We start from the raw sequence: 14,263 nt of genomic DNA on the forward strand, positions 1-14,263 counted from the left end.
TTACTGATGTCACACAAGTTATTTGTGGATAGGCATTACTTTCTCTGATTTGGGGTCCGAGAAGCTGATGACCGTAGAACATTTAACCCAACTTGGCCTATTTAGGACATAGTGCGGAGAATGTTCAGGTGTAGACTTGATAACAGTTGTTACGTGATACTACACTCAGACGAGTTTCTCTTGAGAATATTATGGGTTGATGAGTCAGTCATCCTAACCTGTAATATTCGATGGATGGAGTTAAGACTCTGGGAACTTTTTAGAACATGATCTACATGTTTTATCTTTAGTACACTCCTTTGGGATGGTTCTTAACCTGACTCCATGCTCGTGACTCACAACAGACCCTTAATTTTTGGTTGATCCAATCAAGTCTTGTCAATATCAATGGAACTTGGATGTTGATAAGGTGAAAACCATAATCCATCAAAATGGATGATTGATCTTGACAATGACTTGATTCATCCCTTGACATTTGTTTGACTTGTGTGTGATCCCTTATTTGTGATTGTTGCATTCATGCATACATGCGCATCATAACATTCATCACACGAAAAATAGCTTCAAGGAACTGAGGTTTTATTTGTAAATATTTTCAGACCATGGATTATGGACGAAGGAACACTAAGAAGTACAGTTTCAGATGTCTCGATTTGAAAGAGCTAAGGAAGCTATCATATTTTGTATTAGATCCCTTGGACTTCAAACAATGTCATGGGAAGCTTCTATATGTATTATCTACTAATGTAGTTGAAAGACTCTTGAGTTTTTTGGTTCATTTCTATGACCCTCTCTACCGTTGCTTCACTTTTCCTGATTATCAACTCATGCCTACGTTAGAGGAGTATGCCCATCTCTTGGGAATTGTAGCGGTAAATTCATGACCATTAAGCTATGGATAAACTTAACGTCAATTAAACTAGAGTCGCGCACCACGCTTTTATTGTTTCCAAGGGAAAAGGGAAAAGTACGAACAAAACCCAAAAATAAGAAGTTTTCAAATCAAAACTAATAAAATGCCAGAGATTACAGGTAAGGGGGTTGATTACACAGAGGGAAGGTGTTAGCACCCAAAGTGTCCTAAGTACTCCTAGGGAGCCCTTTTTTGTGTCCATATGTGTTTTGGTATAAAATGATATTTGCAATAAATAGAGTGGAGGGATGAGAAAATAATGCATTGATTATATTTTTGTGTTTGACAAGACCTTCAGACTTGTGCCTACGTACCAATATAAAATGAGGGATCAAAACCTTATAGTTCTTGGTAACAATTTCAAAGCGGATGCATTGCTTTTAACAAAAATTTAAGTTTAACAAAGGCACAAAAGGCATAAATTTTTTTGAATGAGTGTTAGTTCTTTTTGTCTTTTGAAATTTTAAGTCAATTATAGTTAAGTTCATTTACAAATTTTATTAAGAAAAGATTTTAAAAATTCAATGGCATAAGGAAAAAGTTCCTAATTTGCAATATGGTCCAAGTTTAGAAAAACAACACAGACAAAGAAGATTTTAAAAGGAGGGAGATATTTGAAATTAAAGAAGTGGGGAAGAGATGAAGAGACTAATCCTAAGAAAAAAATTTAAAAGTTAAGAGTTGAAAAGGTCTGACTAATGGGCTGCAATCCAATATACAAGAATGTCATATAGAAACCCAAGTTTCCCTTGGACTTTAGAATCAAGCAATATCAATACACAAATAGCAAGATGAAGAGAAAGGCATCAAATAAAGATAGCCACATCCAAGCTTATCAACTTCATGATCTCCTTCATAATCTCCCACGTATCAGATGAATTCAAAGATAGGCACTAGACACAGGTTCAAAGTAATAACTTCAATAGGACCATGTAGCATATGAACTCAGATGGGACCACAATACTTGCTTCAGATCAGAAGCACTTGGTTTCATGAAAGTTGGCATTGGCAAAATCCTTTTGCATAGGGAGTGTTGCCTAATTCTAAGTCCAATGTCTCAGAGCAAATCCAACAGTCCACACAAATGTCTTTTAGGGTTCTTGTTGTTATTATGTACATTAAGGTCAAAAGACCACAAACACAAACAAGTATATACAATCACAATATAATCATAAAATGAGGCTCAAATGAGCAAAGTGAAAATGACATTAAAGTAAACAAGTTGAATGGTATGAATAATGGCAAATGAATAAAGAGTTAAAATTAAAGTGTATAAAAGTAAATGACTTGAAATTAAATGTTAGTTGTTAGTTGATTAAAAGTTAGTATTGCTTTTGCTTTTGTTTAAGTCATTCTTTGGAGAACACTCAACCCACTATTCACAAGCATAGATCCTTGAACCAAGACATCTTCCAAAGGAAGGAAAAAAGGCCAAGTTTCCACACAATACCATGAAAAAGGGGAGACTTACAATCTCACTTACTAGAATGCTATGCCTTTTGTGTCAACAATTTAGCGTTATGTTAAGCAATCGTAATTGGACTTATGTAGAAGTCACAACTATTTGAGGCCGGACAATAGAAATTTTAGTGTTAATGCATGTTAGAGATATGATATTATGAACCATACTCCTAAAACATACCACACTTTAAAGAATATGCAAAAGAGGTGGACCTAATCTCATCCACACTTATGTTGATTTTGCAATCAATTAGCCTTAGGATATAGAGACATCATAGGTCCATGAAATGAATTAGAGGAGAACGTGATTGAGATGTAGAGGGAGGGGAAACGGAATCAACACAAATTGGTCAAAGGAGGACTTTTATCAAATTAAAATCATTCATTCATTTTGGGAGATGAAATGTACATTTCATCAATCCCCCAAATCCAATGATTTTAACTCAACAAAGTCAAATCAACTTTGACCAAGGCCCAACAACTCAAGTCAAACTCAACAAGTCAATATCAAAAGCTCAACATAATTTATTTTACATTTAAACAATTAAAATCAAATAAATAATGCATTAAATTAAATTATGGTAGGTCAAATTCCTAAAACCTCATCTAAACACCAAATAAATAGCCATGAGATTTATCATAGGTCAAACAAGGTCAAAGGACTTGGAGAAAAAATTTCATTAATTTTGGAAACTTAAAACTATTTTTAAACAATTAAAAATATTCACACAAAAAATTAAATCATGAAAAATAATAATAATGATCCAAAAAATAATTTTAATTTAGAAAACGAAAGAGGAATTTATTTAAATTTTTTTGGTGGAACTCTCATATTTTTTGAATCAATATTAAAATTAATATGAATTAATGAAAATAAACCAAATAAAACAAAAATAAAAAAATAGGAAAAAAACGTGGACCACTTGATCTCCCTCATTAATTGAGGTGGCAGATCAAGTGGTTGCTAGCGCGCGTTCCATGGTTGACACAAGTCAAAGCGCTGCAGGGATGGTATGCAAAACCAATGCACGAGATTAAATCATTTGAAATGGATCATGTGGCTCAGATGAATGCCAGCACACTACCGGAGCCAAAGCTCCGGTCTCCTTCTCCGGTGAGCTTCACCGGACTAGTTCACTCACAACCATCACCAAAATTAAAAAGAAGGACATGGATTTAAAGTAAAAATGCTCAAGAGCTCGAATCTGGCCTCAATTTCTCCTAACTCCAAGTATATTGAAAGATACAGGGAGTTGAATTTTGAGGTGTGTGATTTGAGTTGCTTCGATTTGACCTCAAAGCAACTCAATCTTGTCGCCTGCATTGGTAGGACTTCAGACAACCAAAGATCAAGAAGAATTATGGAGAATTGAGTGAGAATCGAAGAGATGATTTTTTTTGGAAAATACCTTCAATGCAGGTCTGTATTCAATCGATCTTGCTCTTGCTTGCTATTGATCTTGCTCAGGACACTTGATGGAGTGGAATTGGATGAACAAAAGGCACAAGACTCTTGGAGTTTTGAATCTCAAAACAATGAAGATTCAAACTCAATTTCCAATGGAAATTCTCAAGATTATCCTTTGAATGAGAGGGTTTGAAGGTTGAGAATCAAAGCTGACGCGCAGGGTCCTTAATTCTGATGGCAAGAGGTTCTATTTATAGCCATATGGATTATAATTTTCACACTTGAAATGAAGATCCAAAAATAGCAATGTACATTGCATGGGTGCATGGGTGTGTGATAGACCCATGTAATCACTCCTTCTGGTCCATAATTGAGTACAAACATTGCTGAAGTCATGTTGGAAAGCTATGCATTTGTGTATGGAAGGTTCAAGTTCACTTATGCCAAATGATGATCCAATGTTCAAGTCATGCGCAGGTCACTCATATATTGTCCAAATGGGATGAAATTGGACTTTTGGAAAGGTTAAATCGAGAGGAACAACTTTAATGTTGAACACTTTTTCATTTGAAGCTTGGATTATGATGAATTTTGAGGTGGAGGTTGGGAAAGTCAAACATGTCAAAAAAAAATTCTAAGTGTCAAGCCATATGTTCACTTATTCCACCTTGGCTAACTTTTTATGTGATCTTCAAATGAGAAACGTTCCTTCATAAAAGTTGTATCTATCTCAAAGTCTTTCAAAATGGTCACAATTTTGACCTCATTTGGATTTAATATGAAGGAGTTATGCATTTTTGAAGTTGGGGAAAATCACTTGTTCAATGGCATTGATCCAAAATGACCTATAATGTATCCTCATATCACATGTACATAAAAGTTGAATTTGATGTTCCTCCAAACATAAAAGTTTAATTAGACATCTTGAATTTGATTGTGAAACTTGTAAATCTTTCATATCATAAAAAATGAGCAAGTTATGGCCTTGGGAAGTTGACCTCCAAATTAGGGTTTAGACAAAATGACCTATAATCTTTCACCACAAAAAATGACTTTCCAAGCCAAACTAGATCTAGACCTCAACATGAAAGTTGTTTGTAATGTCATTTAGAGTAACTTTGATCTTGGAATCATTTTCATGTGACAGGCATTGTAGGAGATAGGGTCTAGGGAACCCCGGTTTTGATCAGATGAATTCCTCTGGTCAACCACCATGAACCAACTTGCTAGCTTGCCATTCTCTTGAATTTTGGGACTCATGGAGAATCATATATGCATAATATGATGGAATTTTAAGTATCCCTTGAACTATTTGATCAGTTGGTGAATAAGCTTGTTGAAGAAGTTACACAAGATACCCAGATGAATTAGGGTTTCCAAGGCAAGCCAACTTCAAACTCTTGATTAATTCTTGATCAAAACAACATGTGAAGATCATGGGGATTCATATATGTTGCTTAGAGCCATAGTAAACTAATTTGTGATTGAGCTCCTTGCCTTGAGGGTCTTAAATCCTAGATGTGAGCTTGATAGATCAAAGGTGAGCACATGCCCTACCTACAAAAGAGTTAGTTTATACAAAGATATATTTTTGGTATTTTGGTTAGTAAAGATGATAAAATACAAAGTATGACATAATCAAATATGCTTGGTGATCTCTCCCATTGCAAACCCAATGAATGAGGGGTAAGGAGGATTCCAAGATGTGATCCCAATGCCAATGCATATGATGAGATAGCATGAGGGATCTTAGGGTCAAAATTGGGGTCTTACAGCTGCCCCTATTTAAGGACGTTCTAACTGAGGAGATGAAGGTTAAAATCTTCGCATCGACTCAATAGAATGGGCTTAAATAACAACATATAGAAACAAATATTTGTCCCTAAGAGATCTCATGATGCATATGAAATGAATGTTAAAATAATATTTGTGGGGGAAATGTTCCCACAAAGGAAAAGAATCCAGAGAGACTGAAGGTCCACAAGAGTGTAATGCATTCCGAAAGGAAAACTCGCTGGGGAGACAGAGACTCTTGAAAAAAGGGTTGTGCGTAGGCCAGACTACGACTTAAAAATAACTGGGGGACTCGAGGGATTCCATGAAAAACAAATCAATGGAAAGACTCAGCCAGGGACCAAGAGGAACATCTGCAGGGGAAAAGGTAAATCAAAACAAAGCTGAAATACTCGAACCGAACAGGAAACAACGGTTTCACTAAGGAAATGCGCACTTAAACTCGACTGGGGAAGAAAAGATCTTCAACACTGGAGGAGAAAAAATCTATTATCTATTACCGGTTACTGGGTAAGGAGATAACAAAAATTTGACAGGGAAAGCATCTGTTACCGGTTAGGGTAAACATATCAAGGATGACTCGCTGAAGGCAACCATGAGGTGTATCCATTATCGGTTACTGGGTGAATGGATCTTTAATTGTGCATTGTGTATGGCATGGTTTTGCAGGATTAGCACATGGTGAGAACAATGTTCTGGTAAGCTTTGGTCATGAAGAAACTTGAAGGTTTAGAAATTCAAACATGGAGGACTCATGAAGGGATGAAACAAGTAAGGTCTAGGATAGTGAGTTGACTCTGGTCAACTATTTGACCAAAAAGTCAATAGTTGACCAAGAGTCAACTATGGGTTAAATGATGTAACATTGTGTAATTTGGGTTTAAACTTTTTGTAATGGAATGTTGAACATTTTTGTAATGAAACTGCCCTCTTGCAATGCCTTGTGTTTTAAGAGAAATCTCTCCAAATCTTATTTGAATATTTGAATTTGTACTTGGATAAACTTGAATTAGAATGAACGACTTTTGATTTCTTGAATCCATACCAGATGACCAAGACCATAAAGAGATTAATCAATCACACTTGCAATCCATAATCGGATCCAATGTCATGACGTAGTCCATATACTAATGTCACAGACCAAAAATTAAATTCCAAGGCTTTCAGCTTAGGAGAAATGATCAACAACAATCAACTGTGGCACTAAGATACCATAAGCTTGGTTCTCAAGAATACCATAAAAAGAAACCTATCAAACACTTGTGCCATAAACATCAACCTTTAAATTTATGATGCTTATTTAAGAAATGCAATTGTAAATGACTGAATATGACAGGAGTATGCAGGTGAATTAAGGATCAAAGATCAAATAAAAAGAAGATAGGACAAATTTTGGGATATGACATTCTTTAAAAACTAGTAGGTTGACTAGGAAGTGATTGGAGGTTGTAGTGCATACTGGATAGAGATTGAGGAATGAACCAGTGCTTTAGATACCAAAATATTTGGGTAACTTAGATTCTAAGTTACATGCAAGTTGAGAAAATTAAGAAAAAGGATATTATTAGAATATAATTAGAATTCATATTCAATAAAAGAGCTATTTAATGATTAAGAAAACACTTACTAACCAAAAACTGAAAAACCATGACACTTTGTTTATGTTACAAGTTACACTGGCAACACTTTTTAATAGTCATTAACAACCATATACAAAAATTAAATAAACTCCTAATAATAACTAACAAAAGAAACTTTTATAACTAACTTAGGAGTTAGTTATGAACTAATAGCTGATATGAGCATATCTCATATGCTATTTAAGTTTGAATCAATTTTTTATAGATTTGTTAAATAAATCTCTGGTTCATTCTTATTCTCTCCTAGTTCTCAGTTGCTAGCTTTCATACTGCTTGATATATATAGAATAAGAATGAGCAGAGGAATTTTCCATTTTACTTAAAAAGTGGCGACATTAGTCAGGGTGTCAAAGTTTTCAAATGATTTTCATACATTCATACATTGTGTTTCCCACAAAAAAGGCATATGTACTACATTTAACAAATTCAGCAATAATATTAGATATTTCGATGAGTATCTTTCAGTACTTTTTTTTAGACTTAAAAAACCAATCACCATTCGACAACGCAGAGAATATTTTGAGCAGTACATTGGGCTTTTGCAATTAATGGCCTTTGTCATTTAGGCATGGCAGAAACAACAGAATACAATACAACATTAATTATACACACACTTATTGGCCAATGATTATGTAAAAGTTGATTGTTGTGACACAATGTGGGACTATGGTTGGGTTCCCCTTTCTTCTTTTTCAGGGCTGCATTGCATCTGAAACACAACGTCTCATCCCATTCCATGTCTTTTGGATTCCGAATTCTCAACCATTTATGTCTATGGAACTTGTAAGATGTTTTTTTTCCCTTTATTGTATTCAAGAAAATATCCAAATGTGTGGTGAAACTATATTAGCGAAATTTAACGTAGGTGTGGCTACATACTACACACACATATGGTTATGTAGGGGACACTGATCATATGGTTTAAGCCACTCATTTTCTGCTGTCGTTGCTATTTTGGCTCCACATTATATTTTGTTTGTCTTTTACCAAGTACATACGAAACTTTACCAATAATAGATGTATACTAAGTTCCAAGGTAACTTCAATATTATTTTTTAATGTAACTAAAATAATCTTGTATAAGATTTGTATAACTCTTTATTCTTATTATCTTTATTTTCTGCTGTCATTTTCATCTTCATTAGGTATTAGGTATCATAGCGTCGTTAGAGATAAACCTACCTTTGGTTCTTCTAAACATTTATTTATTTTTCCAAGTCACTTCTATTCATTGTATTCAATGGAGATAATGAACAATTTTCCTTGATAAAATGATAAGTTTATAAAATTTCTTCATGTTTTAAGATGAAGATCTCAAAGATCTTTGGGACATAGTTGTAGATGGTCACAACATACATGTAAGTAATCAATGGGTTGCTACAAACAGAAAAGGATTATCACTTGAGGATAGAAAGAAATATAAACTTACTTATAAAGCAAGAACCATCATAGTAAACATTATCTCTTTCAAGGAGTTTACTAAAGCTTCTGATCTATTTACTGTCAAGAAAAATTTATGATCCTATATTAGTCAGCTCACACGAAGGAGATCAACAAATCAAATAAGACAAAAATGTACTTTTGATTCAATGGTATGAGATGTTTAAGATGAAGGGAGTTGAAGACGCCAAGATCGTGATTTCTAGATTTTACTCTAATTTTTAGACTTTAGATCCTGGACAAAAATCATACTACAATAGATCATGTATAAAAGAATCTCGTATGTTTTCCCAATAGATGGACACCCAAGGTCACAACTATTCTGGAGATCATATATTTGAACAAAGTCCCTATAGAATAAATCCTTAGCTCCTTGAGAAGTTTTGAGCTTGAACTATATGCTAATGAACCTCCACTACGCCAAAAACTGGAATAGACAGCGCACCTTAGAGGGCGCTTTACTACAAAAGCGCTCTTTAAAGTGAAGCGAAAAATAAGGAGCAATAGACAGCGCACTTTAGAGAGCGCTTTTGTAACAAAGCGCCCTCTAAGGTGAAGCGAAAAAATAAGGAGGAGATAGAGGGACAACAATACATGGCGCTTTTTAGAAAGCGCCCTCTAAGGTTACCCTTAGAGGGCGCTTTTAATAAAGCGCTGTTATAAGTCCATGTGCATTTCCAGCTTATAAAGCGCTTCTGGAAAGCCTTAGAGAGCGCTTTCATAAGCGCCCTCTTAGGCCCCCTTTAGAGGGCGCTTTGTTTCCACAAGCGCCCTCTAAGGTGAAACGAAAAAATAAGGAGGAGATAGAGTGACAACAATACATGGAGCTTTTTAGAAAGCGCCCTCTAAGGTTACCCTTAGAGGGCGCTTTTAATAAAGCGCTGTTATAAGTCCACGTGCATTTCCAGCTTATAAAGTGCTTCTGGAAAGCCTCAGAGAGCGCTTTCGTAAGCGCCCTCTTAGGCCCCCTTTAGAGGGCGCTTTTTTTCCACAAGCGCCCTCTAATGTCCCCTTTATAAAGCGCGCTTTATTACAAAAGCGCACTCTAAAGTGAAGAGAAAAAATAAGGAGCGAATAACTTGAATAGACAGCGCACTTTAGAGGGCGCTTTTGTAACAAAGCGCCCTCTAAAGTGAAGCGAAAAAATAATGAGGAAATGAAGGGACACCAATAGAGGACGCTTTATTGAAAGCGCCCTCTAAGGGTAACCTTAGAGGGCGCTTCTAAAAAAGCGCTCTCTATGTCCATGTACATTTCCAGTTTATAAGGCGCTTTTGGAAAGCCTTAGAGAGCGCTTAAAGCGCTCTCTAAGACCCCCTTTAGAGGGCGCTTTTGTAACAAAGCGCCCTCTAAAGTGAAGTCAAAAAAAAAATGAAGGGACAACAATAGAGGGCGCTTTTGTGAAAGCGCCCTCTAAGGTTACCCTTAGAGGGCGCTTTTGAAAAAGCGCTCTCTAAGTCCATGTACATTTCCAGTTTAGAAGGCGCTTTTGGAAAGCCTTAGAGAGCGCTTTCAGAAGCGCCCTCTTAGGCCCCCTTTAGAGGGCGCTTTTTTAAAAAAAGCGCCCTCTAAGGTCCCCTTTAGTAAACATTAAAAATATAACATATACTGCATGTATCTTTATTTTCCCTCTCTATAAGCTATTTCGTTTTCTCTCAACTGCGATTACTCTCTACTGCGATTACTCCCTCACCGTTCATCGCTCGTTCTCCCTCCCTCACCGTCATCGTCGTCGTTCGTTCTCCCTCCCTCACCGTTCACGTTCACTGCGTTATCCTCTTCCACCGTCACTGTTCACTTTCTTCTCCATCGTTACCGTCACCTTTAAGGTATTTCTCTTCTCCATCGTTACCGTTCACTTTCTTCATGTGTTTGATTATGGCATTTTCTAAACTTAGTTTTTCATTTTGTGCATTATGTTGATTAATGTTGTTTAGGGCAAACTGAGTTTTTTATTTCTGATTGAAAACTGATATATTTGAAGTGTGTTTGAGCTTGTTTTTGGAAGTTTGATGATTATGGATACAAGTTTGTTCATGTTCCAAACACCATAAGTTTGCATTGGTCTTTTGCATGCAGTAGGTGTGTGTGAGTTTGTATTCAATAATGATAAAAAAAAAAGAGTTTAGATTGTTGTAACATGAGAGAAATGGAAGGTATATGAATGTGTTCACGTATTGAATCATTGTCTTACTTGGGTCTTATTGAATCATTTCTATATTACAGATAAAATGGCTAACCAAGACGATACCAATGCCGCGAATGAATCACGTAATAATGTTGAAAAAGAAATCAAACGAGGATTGACTGTTATGAAGTCAATCATTCTTGCAAGAGACAAGGGTGTAAAATTTGAAGTACATTGGAGTGCTGAAGACCAACTAATTGAGCCTAACGGTTCAATGTTGGCAAGTTACATTGGTTTCCTTGTTCGCCAACATATTCCGATTACATGTGATAATTGGAGAAGTCCGGACTTGAAGGTTGGCAAGGAAAAAATATGGTCGGAGATAAAGGTACTTACCATATATTGTTATATGTTTTTTTGTTGACTATTTGTTAACCATATATTGTTATAATATTACTTTATAATAACACACTCCATTTGTATGTTTTTTAGAGATCCTTTCACATCGATGAAAGCCGGCAAAAATATTGTATTCAATTGGCCGGAAAAAGACTCTGAGGATTTCGATCCTTTTTGTGCAACGAATTTCTCAAGGATGAGGAAGGAAAATTTGTTGAAGGAGAACGGCCAATGAAGTATGCCGAGATTATTTCAGCCGATGAATGGAATAACTTTGTCGCCAAACGAAGAAACGAAAAATTCCATGTAATGTCTATTAATTATGCTATTATACAATTGTTAAGTTACTAAGTTCTAATATGCCTTAAACTTTTTTATCCAGGAAGTAAGCGACATAAATAGGAAAAGGGCATCAAAACCCGCGTATCCGTACAAAAAAGGGCGTATGGGTTATGCACGGTTACAACAAAGAATTGTGAGTATATTCAAATACTATGAGCTTATACATTGTCACAATATGTTATAATTGATGATCTTATAATCTAATTCAATGTGTAGCTAGCCGAGGAGAAAAGTGACGCAACATCTCTTCCGGATCACGTATTATGGAAGGCTGCTCGGGTTGGGAAGGATGGGGCTGTCGTTGAAGCGGTCCAAAATGTTTATGACGAATGTGTAAGTATATGTAACATTATTTCTTTAATTATATCGAAAATTTTGTTAGACATATAATTCATTTTTAATCTCCTCTAATAATATTTCAGGAGACTTTATCCCAAACCGTACCTTCAACCGAGGTCCAGGATTGCAGGAGCGTACTTAGTCGAGTACTAAATGTTCCTGAGTATTCCGGTCGTGTGAGGGGTAAGGGTTTTGGTGTGACTCCGTCGTCATTTTATAAAAAAACAAAAACAAAAAATCCTACCAACAAAGAGGTGATGGAGACCTTGGCGGAGTTAAGGGCACAAGTACTCCAACTGCAAAACGAGAATGCAAGGTATAGAGAGGAAAGGTGCGCTTCCGAGGCAAAAGATACTAGTGACCGAGCTAGTATCAATCATCAACCGAAATTTCCCGAGATAATTATATATGTTATTATGAAATTAAAATAGCACTTTTTTACTTGACACATATACAAGTTAACAATAACATTTATTATTGGTTTAGGGCATTTCACCTTGTCAGCTGTATCTATCGTCACCAACTTATCGCATGGTTGGCAAGGGGAAAGTGCACAATACTTCGGGTGAATTACTTCACCATAATCCCCTCCCGGTGGGATTTATGAAAGTTTCGGTTGACCTCGTATTCGATACGGACGCCCGTCTACCATTACCTGACGTTGTTTCAGAGACAACGTTGATGCGAGATGCAGTCGGATCCTTTGTTGGTTGGCCGTCAGAGCTAATTTTCCCTGATGCCGAGGTATATATGTTCTAAATGATTATGAATATTTAGTATTCACATTTCAATTCAGCTACAATTATGATATTTAATCAATTATATGGTAATGTTAGACTCCTACAAGATCCACACATAAAGTTGGTAAAGGGATTTCAAGACGCATCGAGTCGGTTGCATCTCAAAAAGAGGTACAAATATATATACCCATTGAATTATATACGCAACGATTCTGTTGCATCACAAAAAGTCATGATTTATTTTATATGAATTTTTAGGTTCCCGGTCGAGAGTTGAAAAGCGCTGCTAAGGATATTCCAACGACGTCCGGGACAAAATCTCAAATTTTGATGCGTCTTGAGAAAATGGTGGAGGAGTCCGATATTATGCATGGGGGGGCCATTCGTACTATAAATTTGATGAAGGTGTTTTCGGAGCTGCTCATTTCGAAATAATTGGAAAGGAGGACTTCCAACAACTTTTTGAACACACCGAATTGGGCATCGCTGTCATTCATACATACATATGGTACTCCGATCAATCTATAATTTACTTAGTTGAACAATTTATTTACACATTTCAATGAGTAGTCTAATGTTTATTATGTTTCTATTTAAGGTATATGTATGTAACATTGATGCGGGGAACTGAATTGTGTAACCGTTTCAATTTTATTGCTGCTTCCCGTATCAACGCAACGTTAATAACGAATAATTCAACATCCGTAAAGAATGATCTAGTCGATATATTCATGGCGGCCGGCGATAAGTCTACACCCAGTTTGTATTTTTTACCGTTTAATTCTGGCAACGGGTTAGATTTTCTTTCTAATAATTTCATTCTAATCTATGTATATCTTTTACGTAGAAAATTTTCATTCATCTAAATTTTTGTTTTATTTTACAGTGGTCACTGGGTGTTGGTTGCTATGGATCTTTCGAGACTAATAGTGTATTATCTCGATTCTTTATCGGGTGATTGGAGTAAATATCCGAGTATGAAGAAGACGGTTGACGCGTAAGTGAAATTCCCCTAAATAATCGTGTGTATTTGTATATTTAATTATGTCTGTCAGATTGATCTCAATATACGTTTTTATTTTGTTAGGGCAATAATAAAATTTAGATTGAAAAAGAAATACCGCAATAGGAAGGACATTACCTGGATCAGAGTTCAGGTATATATTAAGTATCTTATTTTTGCTTATAATAGTGTTTGTTTTTTTGCTTATAATAGTGTTTGTAAGAAATTAACTATATATATATTGTTTGTTTTTCTGTGTAGTGTCCTCAGCAAAATAATTCGGTCGATTGCGGATTTTTTGTAATGAGATTTATGAGAGACATCATTGCGTTGAATCGTATAGACATCCCAAAAATGGTATGGAATAATAACTTAGGGTTTATTTTAATATTATCGGATATTTCATCTAATTTGTTACTAAATCATGAATATGTTTTATTCTCTTAATTGTAGTACTTTGAGGAATACAAATCTTACTCAAGAGCTCATTTGGATGAAATCAAGGATGAATTGTGTCAATTCATTGTTGATCAAAGAATCATATAGCTAGGTTGTATATTGTTGTACATATATGTATGGAATGTTGTTGTTGTATGCTGTTGTTGTATATATGTTGTATATTGTTGTTGTAATTTTACTAAATCATGAATATGTTG

Source organism: Lathyrus oleraceus, chromosome 7 (genome assembly GCF_024323335.1).
Source record: "Lathyrus oleraceus cultivar Zhongwan6 chromosome 7, CAAS_Psat_ZW6_1.0, whole genome shotgun sequence".
Classification (NCBI taxonomy): domain Eukaryota; kingdom Viridiplantae; phylum Streptophyta; class Magnoliopsida; order Fabales; family Fabaceae; genus Lathyrus; species Lathyrus oleraceus.